This window comes from Pezoporus wallicus, unplaced genomic scaffold (genome assembly GCF_028554395.1).
Source record: "Pezoporus wallicus isolate ANWC-B61680 ecotype Strahan unplaced genomic scaffold, APGP_CSIRO_Pwel_v1 contig_8000, whole genome shotgun sequence".
In the NCBI taxonomy this organism is placed as follows: Eukaryota; Metazoa; Chordata; class Aves; order Psittaciformes; family Psittacidae; genus Pezoporus; species Pezoporus wallicus.
In genome coordinates, this window is record NW_026635009.1 from 1,299,754 (window position 1) to 1,317,746 (window position 17,993).

General features: G+C 40.0%; 1 protein-coding gene across 5 annotated transcripts in view; it reads left to right on the forward strand.

Moving 5' to 3' along the window:
- Window positions 1-17,993, forward strand: part of XYLT1 (xylosyltransferase 1) — a 192,603-nt gene that overhangs the window by 111,901 nt on the left and 62,709 nt on the right. The window lies entirely within an intron of this gene.

A 17,993-nucleotide genomic window follows, 5' to 3' on the forward strand; every position in this document is an offset into this window, starting at 1 on the left:
GATGGTTGCAATAATGTCTGCCTTGATATACTTTTTATTGTTAAATTATTTATCTAATGCAATCTCCTACACTTTTAGGAGTCTTTAAGTTGGCATTAAATCGATGTTTAAATCTTCACAGGCAGAAAGGCCTCATAACTCAAACTGAGAAATATCTTCTAATATATCAGGAGGAATAATGATCCATCTTAATATCTGAAAGTAGGAAAGATACTATTCTTTCTGTTTGCTATGAATCCCTGTAGAAGGACTGAGCCATAAACTGGAAGAATTAAGATTAAGAGTCAGAAAAAATATTAGAAAGAAAAAGACTAGTAGTAGTTTGGGAAAATTAAGAGCAAATTCTGTTGCTTTGAAAGATGACTAAAAATTCACACCAGGACTGATTGGAATAGGTCATCCCACGATGACATTCCCATGTTGGTTCTCCCACACAAAGCCTCCTGGAGGCGAAGAGAAGAACCACAATTACTTTCTATGCCAAGGCCTATTGAGCATCTACTCCAGGTAACGGCATGTGCCTTTGACTGATTTGTGCTCGGGGTGTGGAAGTCCCGTGGTGAATCAGTGGAATAGAAACATGTGGCCTTGGAAGAGCAGAAAACAAAACCACAGGATGGCATTTGGATTTGTCCCTTGGAGCGGGTGAGTAAGACTGATCCCATGCAAATGGCCATCAAAACAGCCCATATACTATGAGGCCTTGGTGTGCTTGTGCTCTGCCCTGTGTGTCCTCTTGCCTATAGTTTGTCTAAATACAGATTAATAATTTTGTATTGCATTGTCCAGAAAACAGTTTAGATAACTTGTTGGGTTTTTTTTCTTTTCTTATCTTCCAAGTGTCACATGGCAAGAACCTGGATTATTTATCTAGAAGACAGATAATAGGATCAGTAAGCACAGCTAAAGCTGCTTTTTTGCTGCAAAATATACCAGTTGAAGGCCTAGAAAGAAATATTAAGCACAGCCAATAGACAAAAAAACAAAACAAAACCGCAAACCTAAATCCTCAATCAGACAGTAACAAAACCTAGTGAAGATTGACTGGGAAGAGCGAGTTCCTTTCTGTCTCAAAGGTGATGATGTTATTGAACACTAATGCTGGAATTTCCTTTGCATACTATGAGGTTTTTCGTGGTTTAGGTAGAGATGGGAAAAAATTATCCTATGTAGAAATAGGATTTCCAAATGAATTTTCATCTTCAGCATTATGAGTTTATTTCAACCTATATCTGAAACCATCCAACTGCAAAGCTGCCCTAAATAAACCTTCAGTGCTTCCTGAGTTTGTCCAGAATTCACGCAGAATGTGAAAACCTGGCATCGTCCCTGAATAAAACACTTCAAAGATGATGAAATGTATTTCGTCAGTTGCATAAATCTTGAGTAGGAATGATTGTGATTTGACAATTTTACTGATCTTGGTTGAGAATTGAAAATTATAATTGTTAGTTGGCCTAAATTGGTGTAGCTTCATTTGGATAAAGCAGTGAACCTAACTAACCCTGCAGCTTTTCTTAAATGCCATCATCTTCCTTTGGAACAGCATTTGCCTATGCTGAGGCAAAATGTAGAAAATCCTCTATTTCTTCAGATTAATTGGATTAAGCTGGACTGGAAATTGCGTAATGCTGCACAGTAGGCATTTAGCATCCCTAAAACTTCAAGCTTCAAAGAGCAGCTTCCCTAGGAGTTCAGGCTCCCTACCTGGGCTTGTTTATTGCTTTGAACATGCAGACATACTTTTATGATTCATAATCATCCATAAAAATTCAGCTGTTATTTAAAATGCTCTGTTGGGAAGGCTCAGTAGTTATTAATTAATAATGCATCACTAAAGCAACCAAAAGGTAGGTAAAGATGCAGTTAGAAGTATTGGCTGGGTCTCTGCTGCCTTCAAAATTGTATTCATGTCTTGTTTCCCCAGGGTTACCTTGTTGGTGTGCGCTGACTCTTCATACTTGGTTAGAAAGTACTGACTGATGCATGAATATGTTCATAACTAAAAGTAAATTAAAATGCATGGTAGCATGCTGGTGTGGGTTAGGAGGTATAAACACTCTTAACGTGACACCAGGAAGTTCTGAGAACACAAAACCATGCAGTAATATCTTTGAAATGCAGAAGATGTAAGGCTACAGTGTTGCCACTGTGTGACAGTGCTGGGGAGAATCAACAGAGTGCAAGTCAGTGCAAACGTGGTGTAAGTGGGGTTAAGAGTTACACCAGCTGAATGCTGCTGCTTCTGAAGAGAAAGGATGAACTATTTGCAGATTTCAGATTTCCTATTCCCTCTGCTGGCTCAGAGTTGAGCTCTATTTAGCAATATTTTGTTCACATTTTACTTCCATGCTGATTACCACATTTGCGTCCTATTTTTGTGTCATAATTGGTCATCTGGAAAACTTACTTGGTGTGCAAGATTTAATATTAGATCCTGCTGTCATGCTGACAATGAATTAACTTCTTGGACTCTATCATATGTTCTCAGCAGGCACGTATGTAATTAAAGTGAGCACACATTGCGTTTCATATTAACACTCAAATCACTTTCGGCAGAAGGTGTTTGTGCTCTTTTGGGATTATACACGAGCAATGTAATTATAGTGTCAGGTATAATAGTTTTTTTTTTAATACTTCTTTATTCAACAGAATATTAAGTATTTCCATACTAGCTAATTTTTAGATTTAGAGAGGGATTTTGTTCTAATAAAAGGGTTGCCAGCAAGCAGGCGTTCTGTTTCAGATGTTGTCTTCAAGTCAATGAAAGTTGTCCCGTTGAACATTAAGCATTTGGTGTCATAAGCCATTGAATTAGTTTATGTAAATAATCATTCCAGAAATCAAAAGTGGCTTTATATTCAGGAAAAACTGGTACTTACTGTGACAGAAAGGTCAGGGTGGTAAGCAAACTGCTTTTTCTTTTGACTAAAATGATGCTCTGAGGTATTCTAAAAGGTTTCTTTCTGAGGAAGTCTCTTGAAGTACTGCCTTAGGGGTATATTTTCATTGGGTTTCTTCTTTTAACATTGAACTTTGCTGGTAATGTAAAAAACTCTCAGTTGATGATAAACAATAAATTGAATGTAAATATAAAAAGGGAAGGGATTGTTTAACATGATTAAAATAGAATAGTTAAATAATAACCTGTCTTTGACAGAAAATACAATTCTTTCTTCTCAACCTTAGTACTTAGGTGCTGTGATTTCAGTAAACAGTTACTGTGCCAGTCCCTGGGCCGGCAGCACAATCTGCGCACTGCAGGTTGGTTTATAGGTAAAGAGGTTGGCATGGGGAGGTGGGCAGTAAATGCATGTTGGTGTCTGGACGATGCTCCTAGTCATGTGGTTCAGTTATAGGTAGTCCTGTCTGGGGAAAAAAAAACCAAAGTTATATACCATTGAAAACTCTTCTAAGCATCCTTAATACATCTTGACAGTGCTAATCAGATATGTAGCCTTCCTACACTTAAGTATGTCAGTACCCAGGTGCTCAGATTGGTAGGGAGCAGTTTTCCAGAGGGGCAGTTATCACTGAGGAACGAGGAGAAAGATCCTCAGAAGTGACTCAGTTTTAGTGGTGGTTAGAACCCAGGTGATGGGTTCTGCCCTGTCAGTCTTACAGAAGAATGGGAGAGAGTGAGTGGTGTGTGTATAGATAAACGGTTCACCTTCTAGCAATACCATCTTGGTAACTAATGTCAAGAGATTTTTCATCATTCTTTTAGTGTCAAAATAAAGATATTGGAAAGGAAATTATGTTTGAAAGAAATTGCAGCTCACTTGTTTTTGATTCTTTTAGCTAGAATGAAGGACTGTTAAAGAAGCTCAAAGTTAAGCTGCATTTATATAGATCAAGAATTTTTCAGAGCTGGAACATGAGCAAACTAAGCAGCATTTGGCTCAGACATGCTTGTTCTCTTTGGATACTAATTTTACACTGTCCATTCTCCTTTGATTTCACATGGGTGACTCCTGCTGCAGGAGGTGGACCGAAATTAAACCAGCAGATGACTGAAAAGAATTATGTTTCTGCTAGTCATAACAAACTCCTTGCCTTAAAAAGTAACATCTGTCCTTAGCTGTAATTAAAAATAATCTTTGAGGGGTTTTAGCTCATACACTATCACAAGGATGAGTTCCTGATAGTCCACAGCCGCACAGAAGTGTTTGCAGCATCTGCTGCAATTGTAATTGGAGACCTCGCTATAACTGGAGACTTCAGTGATTCTTGATCTTCTGGTGCTGTGATCTTGTACCTCTCTGTACTTGAGGTGCTAGCATTAGGATCCTTACTAATCCTACCCTTGTAGATAGTGAAATATATAACAATTTTTGCAACAAACCTGATGGGGCTTTTCCCTTGTCTCTCTTTCCCCCTTCACCTCCTCATTTTTCTTTTCCTGAGGATGCTCAGAGTGTTAATTAAAGAAGGACTAGCTTAACATACCCTGCGGGCTGATGTAGTTGCTGTCACTCAGGTGCTCGGTGGCTGAGAGTTGCTGAGCGCTTGCTGTTCAGTCCAGGAGTCTGCAGTTAATGGCAAGCTTTAACCAAGTGACAGCCAGGGAGTCTTTCTCTTTGTATTGCTATGCTCTGCCAACATTTCTTCTTTTCCCTGGTCTCCTTTTTAAAAAACAAACATGCCATTTTACAATCTGCAAAATGTTTCTTGTGTTTCACACTTTTCATCTCCTAAATCAGTTTTGCTTAGCAGTTTTGTTGCCAGTTGGTGATTTTTATGTCCTACTGTACCATAGAAGCCAACTTGTGAATGAATTTGGTTAGTTTGGGTTCCATCTTCATAGAGGAGGAGAAACTGAATTACATCTGAATGTATGAGCTTTGTTTTATTCCTTTTTTTTTCTTTCTTTTTTTATAAGCCTTCCCTTGTGTTAGCAGGGGTTGAGTAGCTTGTGTATAAGTGAGCAGGTAGCAGGAAAAAGAAACAATTACATTGGAAGGCAGTGCTACTGAATTACATCTAGAGCCTCAAAGCATTTTCTAGCACTTGCTTTATGTAATTAAAATGCATAACTACTTGGACATGTGCCCTGTCTCATAGTACACTGCACCACTAAGTTATTCCTAGGGATCCATGCTAATACATCATGCTCACATCTGCCAAACTCCCCAAATTCCGTGGGGTGGGATAAGCTGTGCACAAGCAGAGCCTCCCTGAAGCCAGGGTCCTGCTAAAACCTTGCCAGCACAGAGGCAGCAGGATCAGCCCCAGCTACAGTAAATGGCAAGTGCTTGGTGCCAAATTTAGTGCCTCTGACTGCTACCGTGGAGAGTTGCAGGATGGAGGACAGACTCTGAGGAGCAGAGCTAAAATAATGTTAGAAATGATATCCAGTATTATTTTTGTCTGTAGAAGGTCAGCATTGATTTTTATTTTTTTTTAATTTATTTAAACATTGCACAGATACTCACCTTTTGCAGTATGGAGCAGACTTTTCTACATGTTACTATTTAAGCAGCTCCTTAACATCCAAGGGCATCACAGCCTTGTTAAAATCTGAGAGAAATTCATAACTCTGGTTTAGAAGTTATGGTATTATTGCAAGACTGTATTTCACATACAAATTCTCCCCAGATGCTTTTAACAGCAGCCAGTAACTTATTTAGTCAGTAAAATGACATTTTCTGCACATTGGTGTTTTTTAACAGCAAATCTGAAATGTCTAGTCAAATACAGAAAAATCAATTTATTTTGCTTTTGCTGAACATTTTCTGTTGCCAGCAATTTGATTTTCCTTTGTTTTCCTCTAGTGGTATGTTAATGGGATCTTTTTATATTGCGATGGAGTAATAGAGTGAAAGTCCTTTATTTTAGGAACAACACTATGCTGTTTCTTTGTATTCTTTGTCCATAAATGCAAGTGTGAATATAGATCCTTGTGAACACCCATCCAAATATTTTTCATGAGAACATTTGAAAAATCAAGCTCTAATAATGAGCAGTAATTTGTTCTTTGCTTGCAAAAACATTGTACTTGGTATTGTTTTCCTTATTGGTTCAAAGGGATGAATGTCAAAAGGCCAGAATCTCTACTCAGCTGCTAAGGCTGTACTCCACTGATTATTAGTAGTGGTGTATCTAAGTAACTAATACTCAGGTGTGAAAGGGGGAGTTAAAATTATGTCTTCAGTACCTCATGCGTATCTAATTATATATGTTTATGAGTGAAAGAGATTTGAATATTTAAAATCTCTTGTGTTTTAGAAATGGCTTGGGAAATGACTGACGTGTTCAGGCACACGTGTTTGCTTCGGTGTAGCTTGCAGCACTGGAGCCAGCCTGTCTGAGGCAAGGTTTGGATTTAGGTACAGTGGATGGGGCTGGGAAGTGGAGAAGGTGTTTAGCAGCTGTCTTGTAAATGGTTGTTTCACTCGCACAGCACCAATCTCAATGAAGCATGGAATCCAAGATATGATTTTCAAAGCACCCTAATTGGATTAAGGGGATTGTGTTAAAGATATGTTGGCTATGAAATGTTTAGAGGATTAATGCCTGATTTTGGTTTGTGTGTGGTGTTTTTTTTTTTCCTTCTTAAACCATCTTTACTAATCCCTCTTGATCAGAAGCAGCTTTTGGAAAGTATTCCAGCCAGGAATGGGAGTCCAACCTAACTTTCCCATCTCTAGGAAGAAAGACGTAGGTTGTAATACACAGTGCACAGACCAAAAATCTCCATTTTAATTAGATTGGAGCACTTCTTGCCACTAGTGCTTGTTTGTTGAAAAAATGTTCAGATTTACTTCCTGAAGATTTTCCATGTTAATGAACAATTTTGAAGTGTAAGGGTGTGGCCTGTGCAAGAATTAAATCCATCTATTTTTCTTGTATTTTGACCTATCCATATATGTTAAAATCTAATTAAAGTAGTGCAGTGTTGTTTCTTATTCAGATGTTATTGCAGCTTAGCATACTATGCAACTAATCTTTTGATGTCTGCCAAAGTAACCGGTGTTAATTGCTTACAGAAGAATCTATTTGTTATTGGAAATGTCACAATATAATTATGCTGCATTCCAATGCCTGGCAAGTAATATACTAAGAGAAGGTTGGTCCTCTTTTTCTTCTCTGTTGGGTAAAATTATTCATGCTCATCCTTTAAGTGGTATACATGCTAGCAAACTTTCTTGAAGTAAAGAGCTGATCAATGATAAAAATAATTCATGTGTTACTATTCAGATGGACAAATGAGAAGTGCTTTACACAGGAAGTGTGAGGTAGACAAGGTAAGGTTTTAGACATCTTTAGAAATTTCAGTTACACAGAATTATTTAATGCACATAATACAGAGAAAAGTAAAATGATCATATTGATTAATGCCAATATTGAGGGAAGTCACAGATCTTGGAAAAGCATTCAGTGCTTCAATTCCAGTCTAATGGATCCCACTTATGCTCATCAAAAGGACTTTGTCAGCTGAGGAGCCTTTTAAGCAGTGGGTGACAAGCTGGGGAACTGTAAGCAGGGAGGCTGGAAATGCCCTGGTCTTGCTGGGGGTACCAGCTCAGCTGAGCCTCATGATTTGCAGAGCTGGAGGTGAATCTGCTAACACTGGAGCTGATGTCTCTGCCCAGGTAAGACTGGTTTCGTTGACCAGAGATAACAAGAAATCACAAGTGTTCCCAGGGAAAGCCTGCAGAAATGGAGTGGCCAAGCTTCTGCAGCTGCCTTTCTTGGGAGGAAATTTACTTTCAGTCATTTGGGAAAACCCTTGCTTATCTGTATCCATTGACAGGGTATTTGACAGTAGTTATGTGTCAGCACACATGCTGAGAAAGTACTCTCTGAGTGCAGAAACTGTATTTGTTTCTGCTGATTTATTTAGGTGTGTTGTTTTAGTTGAAATATTACAGTTCCAATTATTTCTTAGCTAACCTACCAGTGTATACAATGTGTGTGTATATGTATTTAGGGTATGTACACATACATGAATATTTTCTCTCACACATTTTTTTATTGCCACACTGTTAGGCTCTTTAAAGCGCTCAGCTATGACCCAGCCCTGCAGCTTTTATAAAGCTTGACTCAAAGGGATTCAGAGGAAGCAAAGCCTGGCAGCTTTGGAGTGAAACTGCCCAGACATGTACTATTTATCTTTTCTCTCTTTTCTGTCTATTGTGAAATTCCTATTAATTTCACTTGCAGTGTAAGGCTGAACTTTCACATTTTACAACACATGGGCACAAGGCACAGGTATGTGGGTTTATTTTTGCTTTTGCTAGTGTCAGTCTTTACTCTCAGTACCTAACTAGACCTTTTCAAACTAGCTATGTAAAATACCTATAAAAGTACTGACTTTTTTTGTCTGTTTCCAACATTATGTTCATAATGATCTTGGGCACAGAGTAAAGGCAGACTGTCCTTCCAATACTGCATTCAAAAAATAGGAGACAGATGTAATGGGAATCTCAAAGGAAGAATTAATTTCAAGTTAGAAGACAAGATCCTCATATGGTGTAAATTAACTTGGTCCTGGCCTTACCCCAGCTGATTATAATGATTAACTGTTCATTTCTTAAGAATATCTGGGGAAAAGATACTTTACATAGGACTTGAAAGATGACAGCACAGTAAAATAGAACAGGAAGACATTGATCAGGCAGGGAACAAACATGCTTTTATCTACCTATTCATTTAGTAATAGCCTCAGTAGTACATAAAGAACTCCTGGGAGGTTATGTGAAGTGGAAACTTATTTTGCTATTGCTTATATTTTCACTCCTTACTGGGTATTTGTGCTGTAAGTATGATAGGAATAAATGAAGTAAAGGTTACAGATGGGCTAGTCTCCAGACACACAGCGGAACACAGAAACGGGCACGAGGATCAGCAAAGCCTGTTTCAAATGCTGATTTGAGGCATGAGCCTTGATACAGTGCTATTGCTGTTCTTCTTGGGACTTGTAATATTGATATTGTTACGTTCTTGTTTTATGTTTCCTTGTTGCTCTGCAGTAACTGGTTGGCTTTCAAGCTTCTGCTCTTTGAAGGATCAGACTTGCTGATGATTTGAGGCAGAAGAGGAAGTCTGAACTGAAATAAGGACATTTTCTGTGTTTTCTTCTTTTCCTGCATAAGAAATCTGAAGGCTTTTTCAGTGGAGAAGGGACTAAACTGCTTCAGCATAGAGAAGAGATGACTCCAAAGCCAGAGTTGGTTTTGGCATGGACAGCAATAAGCCAGTCATTGGTGTCCAAGTTCGGATGTAATCCATCTGCGGTGAGAGGGCAGGTATCCTCTGGTGTGTCAGGCTACCTAAATCAGTAATCGATTGTCTAATTTAGGTGGCACTAGAGCAAACTGCAGAACCTGGGAGCACCTCTGGGTTGCCATCAGCCATGTCCTCAGGCAACAGCTGTACTATACTAGGAGGAGACTGATGTACCTATGGTCCTCCACTATTGCCTGAAACAGTCTAACAGCAGAAAGGAGCCTTGTAAAGGTGCATTGTTGCCACTGGCCAATTCTGCCTTTCTTGCCATTACTTGAACAGCCTCTGGAGTGTTCTTCTGTCTCCACAGACTGTTTGGAAAGGCTTTTGTATTAAACTAGGCACTTAAATTGCGTTGCTGCACTTGGGCAGTGTGAATCTCCCCACTGTGCTGACCAGACAGGCAGGAGGCTGCAGACAGCTGGATTACCAATGAGCAGCCCTGGTAGAAGCTCTCCAGGAAGATTGTGCTGGTGGCCGGTGTCCCATAGTAAGCACCAGCTAACCAAGCAGCCCAGAGGAACTGGGTACCTCCTAGTGCTGCAGTGCTGGTTTTGTAGAAGCCAGGATACTGTTGGTGTGGCTGTAGCTGTGTCCAGAAAGCGAAAATAGTGGATGAGGTTTTATAAATGCTTCACTTTGGGCTTGTATCATCAATTTTCTTGGGAGTGGTGAGATGACATATCTCGTCTGACAAATTCCAGTTCTCATCAGTTCTGGAGTGTTGAAAGGAGCATCCTTAGCAACAGTCAGTGGTGGGTAAGATATCGAAACATATCTCAACCCTTTAGCTGCTTTTTTTTTTCTTTCTGTAACCTCTCCCCTGGTAATGAGCACAAGGTTTCCCTTTCACTCTTCTGGGTGGGACTCAGTTCATGGGCCACAAGACCTGAATGAAGTGCCTTGTCCTGCAGTGAGCTCCTGGGGAGAGGAAGGTGGCTCCACACATGAGAAAACCTTCATACCTTTTGCATTAACCGTGGAAGACTGGAGTGCTTATTTTTCTTTTGTCTTGAGTGATTGTCACAGAACTGGCGCATTCACAGATCATTCCTGGTTTCTGTGATTAGCTGGTTGGTTTTGACTGTGAGCTGGGGGACCCACTCTGAACGGGCTGCTGATTAGTCCTTGAGCCAGGCTGGAAAAGTCTCTTATTAGAGCATTTTCTCATAGCTGTAATGGTATAGGTACTTGTGAATCATAGAATCAAATAGTGGGTTTTCTCTTTTTTTGTAGCTTTCAGGAGTGTTGCCTCCCAAATGTTCAGTCAAACTAAGGTGCAAGGCACACAAGGAATGAATAGTCTTTGCAAAGAATACTTATGTCTGTTGTTGGATTTGCTGTGTTTCACTTCTCTAAAGTCCAGTAACGACACTGAATATTGTAAAAATAACCGACTGCTCATTCAAAAGGCATTTTGTATTCACCCTGGTAACACTGATCCTGATGTGCTAATTGGCTGTTAATTGATAGGATAAATATTATTATTAAGACATTCATTCTAATTCCACATTAATTTACTGTTACTTTTGAGTGTTATTTATTTATTCATGAGAGTCAGTGGGAAAAGGCAGAAAATGCTTGGCTAAAGCACTCCAGCAAAACTACAAGTAATTGAGTTTTGTCTCCCAGGGATGCTACCATTTTCATAATTAGAACAATCAGAAAAGCAAGCTTGTTACTGAGACCATTGGTCTGCCTAGATAAGTATTGCAGTAAATTAAGTTTAGTGTGTGCTGCAAGTGCAGTATAGTGGGATCTGATAATTAGTCGGTCATTTGCAAATCATAAAAATGGCTTCAGTGACTACTGGAGACTTCGAGACAGAGGGGAGATTTTGGTTGAAATATGGCAGGCTGCTTCAAATCAAATGCTCCCTGGTTTTGTTTGCGATTGAGTGATTGTAACTGCTGCCACAGCACACGCACAGGTATGCATATGCATAACCTGAAGTTCTGTACTGGGATTGATTTTGAACAGTCTTGTGTTATTCCAACTATTTTCACGGATTTTGTGATTCAGAAGATTTCTGTCTTTGTTCTCAAGGTTCTCATTTCTTCATTCTAAATCATGTAAAAAAACATCCACTAAGTTCTCTGGTGCTGGGTGTCTTTCTGGATTTGCTTAACGGATGATACCTGCTCCAGTAGGGTCTTTGTGCAAGTCTTGGAAGTGATGCATGCAGCACAAATGTTAAATACCTATAACAGAAGGATGACAAAGCTGGGATGGAAATGTTTTCTTCCAGATTCCAAACAGAATTTTAATTTTTTCCTTTTTTTTTCTCTTTAGGAAAAAATAGAAACAATTCATCTTCTTATGATTCAGAGGTGAATATGGAGCAGTTCTACATGTGCCCTCTATCTTCATACCTTCCTTTCTTCATGCACTTCAATTTTTCTGTTTTTAGACAAGGGAGACAAGTCTCACCACCACAGGGACTGCAGCAGAACTCGCCTAGATCTGTAGTGACATAGAGTTTCCCTTTTTATTTAAGTTCTGCAGGAATATGGAGCTGCTTATCAGTTCACAGACTCATGGTAGAGAAACTTCCAGTGATTTCCTGAATTGTCCAGCTGTAAGGCAGTGGCCCTTCTCTGACTGAGCAAAGTTTGTTGTCACCCTCTGAAACGATTAAAGCAGACTTAAACTGCCCACATCAGCAGCTCCTTTGTTCCAAGTGAGGGCTTCTGCTCAGCATGGAAAGAACATTACTGAAATCTGTCTCGCTAATGTTAAATGGACTCACCATCGAGTGCTTGTAAATTACACCTCACTGCTTACCGCCTACCTTGCATTGATTTTTTGCTTATGGGTTACTTGATCGTAGGAACTTACAGAGGATCATAAATTGCTTCTGTAATTCATGGTATTGTCTGCGAATGAAAAATTCCAGAGCAGGGTTGTCAAGATAAAACATTACTGCAAATAAATTGAATATCCACTTTTCAATAGCAGAGTGATTTCTGAAATTTTGTCCAAAGTGCTCAGTGTGAACTTACGAAGTGTGGGTAACGGCAGGTTTAAAGAAATCCACCAAACAGAACTAGCAACATTTCACTCTATAAACCATAAACATCCCTCTCAAATCCCTGTGCCTTGTGGGCAGTTGCACAGATCTTCTCATCTGATTTCATCTGTCCTCCTTTGCTGAGCAAGTTAAAACCCATGGAAAGAAGCCACACGTATGTGTGGCCATGCATTAGCTTCATCAGGAGCTTGGTTTGTTTTGCTAGAGGTGAAACGCAGCCCCTCTTTGACCTGGGTGTGCCCAATTCAGCTGGCACACAAAGGGGCTGATTGAGATACTGAACAATCAGCTCATGCCACTTCCTAGAAGCACAGGAAAGGAGGCAATGGCCTGGCAGTGAGCAGGACGTGTATGATACACAGAGCTCCTCATGTCTGGTTAGTTGTCAGTATAACTATTCACCAAAATTGAACATGCTGCTCAGCCCGCTTTTGGTGAATAACCTTTTTTTGCCAGAGGGTCTTTTACACTGGGAAAAGACCAGTGGGCATTTTATATATAATTAGTAATAATAATTAAAAAAAACTCAGTGCTCACCTTAAAATCTTTTCTTTCACTAAAGATGTCCACAAGGGCCACCATTGAAACAAATGAATCATTTCCTAGACTGGAGGTGAAAATCGGTATCCCGAAGTTGGGATTAATGTTGCTAAAGGTAGTATTCTAGGTTCTGGAGTAGGGAAAATTGCTTTTTCATCTAAGTATGATTAACACGCTGTGCTTCAGGAGTTACCTTGCCCCATGCAAGGTGTCTTCGCTGAAGGGTACCGCAGCAAGACAGAACATCCCCTCTTGAGCCTGATGGTGAGTAAGGCTCTTGCTGTAATGAATCCAGCAGTTCTGGATATATCCAGATAAATGTTTCCATTATGAAACAGACAAAGACTTATCAAGTCCTGATAGCTCACTGCTAAATTGCACAGTGAAGTTTTTTATTGTTCTTACATAACTCCAACTACTTCCATTACTAGGTCATTTACAAAAAATGGGTTTCCTAAATAAAGGAATGCATTGGTTTTTTAGTCTTGTCACCATTTGAACAGGGCAGAACTAGTTTTGCCTTGTCCAACCAAAATGGAAAATGTTTTCAGAGGAAAGCCAAGCCTGGAAATTTTCAACCTGCTCTGATGTTATGAGCTGTGAGCAATTGAAAAGGAGGAGCTTATAGTGGAAATGTAAGTTCAGCAACTACCACTCAGCTGCCTGTTGCAGAAGTGGTTCTGCTGAAGGGAAAGGGGCTGCTCCTGTGAGTTTAAGTAGGGACTGTAGATCTCTGCCTCTTTGGAGTGATTATGGCTGGTACTCCTGCTATAATGACAAGGCTTCTGATTGCATTTATGGATGTAATAGCAGTAAATAGCGTGCTGAACAACAGAGCAATAACCCTTCTGATGTCCTCTATCCATTGATTCATGCTATCAAGGCAGAGTACACACACACAGCTGTGTTCAGATGAAGTCAGCAGCATCCAGGTATCTTTGCGCAGACCTATTCTGTTGAACAGCCAGGACAAAAACAACCTGAAAATAGAAGCTGATGGATGGAGTAACAAAAAATAATACAGCTCACAAAAGTCATTAGGAATTGCTTCATGCTGCTAGAGAAGTCTGATGATCTCATTAATTAGCAATGTAAGTATAAGATTAGCAGGCTGGCTCTGAGTTATATTGCTGGATGATTGAGCATAATGTGGCACTGCAGCAAATACAAAAATGATTGCACAGTGTTTATTATCCTGGCATTTAGTAATACTGCAATAGTTGAAGATTAAACTCTTAATTATATTGATTTCTCTGGGCTCTAGAAAGTGCAAGCTGAAACTGCACTGGATTCTGTACTGCAGAGATTCTACTGTTACTTGCAAAAACAGGTCCAGGTTTTCCTGCTAACACATATTGGTGTCAGTCCTGACCTGCTTTGAGCAGGAATCTCAAAGGGCATCTTTTTCTTTTCTCATTAAGTTTGTGAAAGGCATTTGGTCACAGAGCAAAATGGCACATTTTGTTGTCAGTGTAGAATTGCAAAATAAATACACTTTCATACAAGGGCTAGAAAAAGTTTGTTATGAGCTGGGTGAGCACTGCCACTTCTGCTGAGGGTCCCATGTGGCAGTTTCTCTGAAGCAGGGCAGCATGAGAAGCTACTCTTCCATCCACTGTTCCTGTCGCGTAATGAAACAGCAACTTTGAGAAAGTTTAAGACAAGTCCTGCTGCTTCCAGGCAAGAGCTACTGTTTCACTGTGACAGATGGCTGTAAAGAGGACACTCCATTCACTTTCCCCACTCACTCATATGTGCAAAGCTATTTCTGAGGCTGGAGATGTGCTCCCAAGATGTAACTGTAATGTAATATTCTTCACAGGTTTTGTTTTACCTTATGTTAACAATGGGCTTTTTATTAAGTTTTATAAAACACTAATCTGCCCAAGTTATCCTAGATAAAGAGAATTCCCTAAACATGTAGGAAAGTTCACTCAATAGGCAATGCTTACACTTGGGGAAGCTTTTTAGGTGAGTTGGGGTGCAGCTTCAGTCCCATTGAGGCTGCCCCCAACTATCACTGCAGGAGAAGATGGGAATTCTCCTGTATTGGCTTGGCTTATTTTTCTTGGGATGGCGGACAGTGGTGCATGGAGGGGTGCAAAGTATGCATGAAGGCTGAGTGTGGGGAGCACCCACAGGGGAAAGGAGCTGCCCATGACTCCTCTGTACCTGGTGGGTGAGAAGAAGAGTGAACAGAGGTGAAAATACTGTCAAGGGATCTTTGGGACCAGGAAGAGAATCTTGGCAACAGCTCTTTGCTGGACTGAAGTGACTGAGGGTGAAGACCACTTGAATTAACCCCCTGAGCAAGCTTTAGTGCATGTGGCAAATGGCGGTGTAGTGCTGGCACTTAAGTAGCTATCAAATGCAAGTACTTCCTTAAAATCCTTTTAGGTTTGTGTCATTGTTGGATGGCATGACGTTGTGACTTCATCTCATTCATCTCCTGTGTCCTCTGTCCCAACACCCAGAAGGGGATGTGCTCCTGCATGGGAGGCAGGTCATTAATATGCAGGCTTTAACATGATGTGCAAGCCTTTGGTATGCACAAGTATTATAAAAATGCAGTGGCTAGAGCTGCTGAGATTTTGACATGGTTCATACAGCTCTCAAGTCCTACTGTATTTTTTCACAAGCAGATACTCAATTGAATGTTTCCTGCCAATTTAATCTCATTTGCAAAGCAGGCTGGTTCTTTATCAGTGAAGTAGGCTGTAAAAGAGAGGATGCTAATCAGCCACAGCTAAAACCAGGAAGGTAACCATATAGAGCAGAAGTAGCAGATATTCTGACAGATGGAAAAATACATTCTCACCTTTGTGAAATTCCAGGCAGCCAAGAATAGGATTAGAATAAAAAAACACATGGTAGTGTGCAGGTGGAAAATGGACTATAAAATAAGAAGGAAGGAGTGAGCACATGGAAAAGATGTTCAAGTAGGAAAATAGCAGAGAGGAAAATAAGTCACTACAGGAATTTATTAGAGAAACCTGATGAAGTAAGATTGCATTTCAGGTGCAAATTTGGGAGGATTTTGCTCTTAGTAATTGCTAGGTAAATGATAGTTTGAGTATTGAAAGCAAGTTAGTTTAAAATAAAAGAGCCACAATGTGGCTATTTTAAATTCCCCTCACCTTCTACATATCACTGCAGAAAGCCACTAATTTCAGAAGAGAGTTATCCAAAAATATAATGAAAACCACTAAAAATATTTGAGTCCATTGATGGGACATCATCAGCTTGAAATCAAAGCAGTTTAGAAGAAAAATGGGTTGGGTTAGCAATTGCAATTGCCCTTCATTCACCTGTCAGTTCTCCTTGCAAGCATGTTTTCTTTCTTTCGCAGTCCCTTTCTGCCCCTGTCGCTGTGCAGGAGCCCAAAGCACATGCACTGGGAAACTCATCAGCTATGCCGGAGAAATGGCACAACTAAGCATAAAGAAATGGCCATAATAAACTAGAAATGATAGAAGAAATGAAATTTAAGCTTTCTTCTAATCTTCTAATGGTGTTCATTAGAGTCTTACTGAATTAGTGATGGGCTTTTTTTTTTTCTTTTTCCTAAAGAAATACCATTTAAGTTGTTTGTGTCTCATTTAAAGTTGAGTGACTCATGGGGCTTGAAATTTCAAAATGGGTGTTCTGAATACAATTGGAGGCCATCAATTTGTGAGCAATACAGCTGTAGAGAGGGAAGAGTCTTTTACATGAGGCAGTGAGCCTCTGGGACTCTGCAGGCTCAGTGTCTGTGTTCAGTATGACACTGTGTTCAGTGTCTATGTGATACATAATCTTCCTGGATAGGCACATAGCTGCCTTTTAGCCCCTTACATAGTCCAGCAAAGAGCCTTATTCCAGAGAATGGAGATGTTTTGGAAGGCGCAGTGGGCTTTGTGGCTGTACTCACGCTGTCTGATAACCTGGTAACAGATACAGCCTCAAGTTTGTCCTGCAACCTAGCACAAACCTATGTGTCACTGCTGTCTGCAGAAAGAGTCTTCAGACAGTGGGGTATGTGGAGGTGGGAGGAGAATGGGAGCATCCCAAAAAGCGCTATGGCAGAAACTGGGCATGACCTACCCAGATAAATTTCTCAGTGTTTTTAGGAAGAAACAGGATCCATGACATGTTGAAAAGAGGATGGTTGAGTTAGGAAATCCTCAGCATTTCACACTTTCAGACCTGAGGGCTTTGATAGCTGTTAGAAGATCCATCTCCTATACTCCCAAGTTTGCTGAGGTTTTTGTTTTTCCCCTGAGTCCCCTTCAAGTCAATTAGGAAATTCTAACCTCGAATAATATGAATATCTGCTCTGGAGACTTGGAATATGCTGAATGACATCAGTTTATTTCTAACTCACTTGGACGCTTAATTGGCTCATTGGGGTTTTGTTTGGAAGGTAGGAAAAAACAGCTTTTCTGATGAGGAGGAAAATATAAGGGGTTGAGTAGTTCCTGTAAAAGAATGTAAAACCCAATTCTTTTGTTTTTCTGGGAGAGCAAAGGAGATACTTTGCTCTTTCAAAGCAAGCAGGCTTAAGTCCTTATGCACCTGGCTGGGCAGTTTTGCTAAGCTGGTTATTTGTTGAGAACACAGGTGTGTGTGAAGTTGGCAGTATCCTATGTGGCCAAAGCATTGCGTATGGTTGAAGGCAGTTGTGGTAATGTTCTCACACATGGTTTAGCTGCTGCTTCTACCTGGTTCTGCTTGTGCACAGCCATTTCCAAACCCGTACTTGTAATGGGAAATGAACATTTCGGTGCTGCTCATGTTCACATGCATTTCCAATAATTATGTATTTTCAGTATAACCACTAGTTCAGACTTTTTGAGATTGTAAAATGGATTTAACTTTTAGAGGAAATAAGCGAGAAGGGACTGAGTAACTTTGAGACAATGATACTGCTTTTCATTTAAAAAAGAGAAGGAGTTTAAATATGCAAAAGGAAAATTGGGGCAGGAGGGTGCTTTTGAGCTTTGAGACACTTTCCTTCTTTGTCCTACGTATATTCAAAATTTCAGGTTCTTCCTAAATCATTGTTATTGAGAAAGGTCCTTACAAGGTCAGAGCACTTCAGAGGTTGTTAACTTCAGAATGAATATCAGGTTTTGGGTAACGTGTTTTTCTTACATGGTGTTCAGGGTTTTGAATTGGTGTTACACAAACCAAAACCAAAGCACTTGAAATT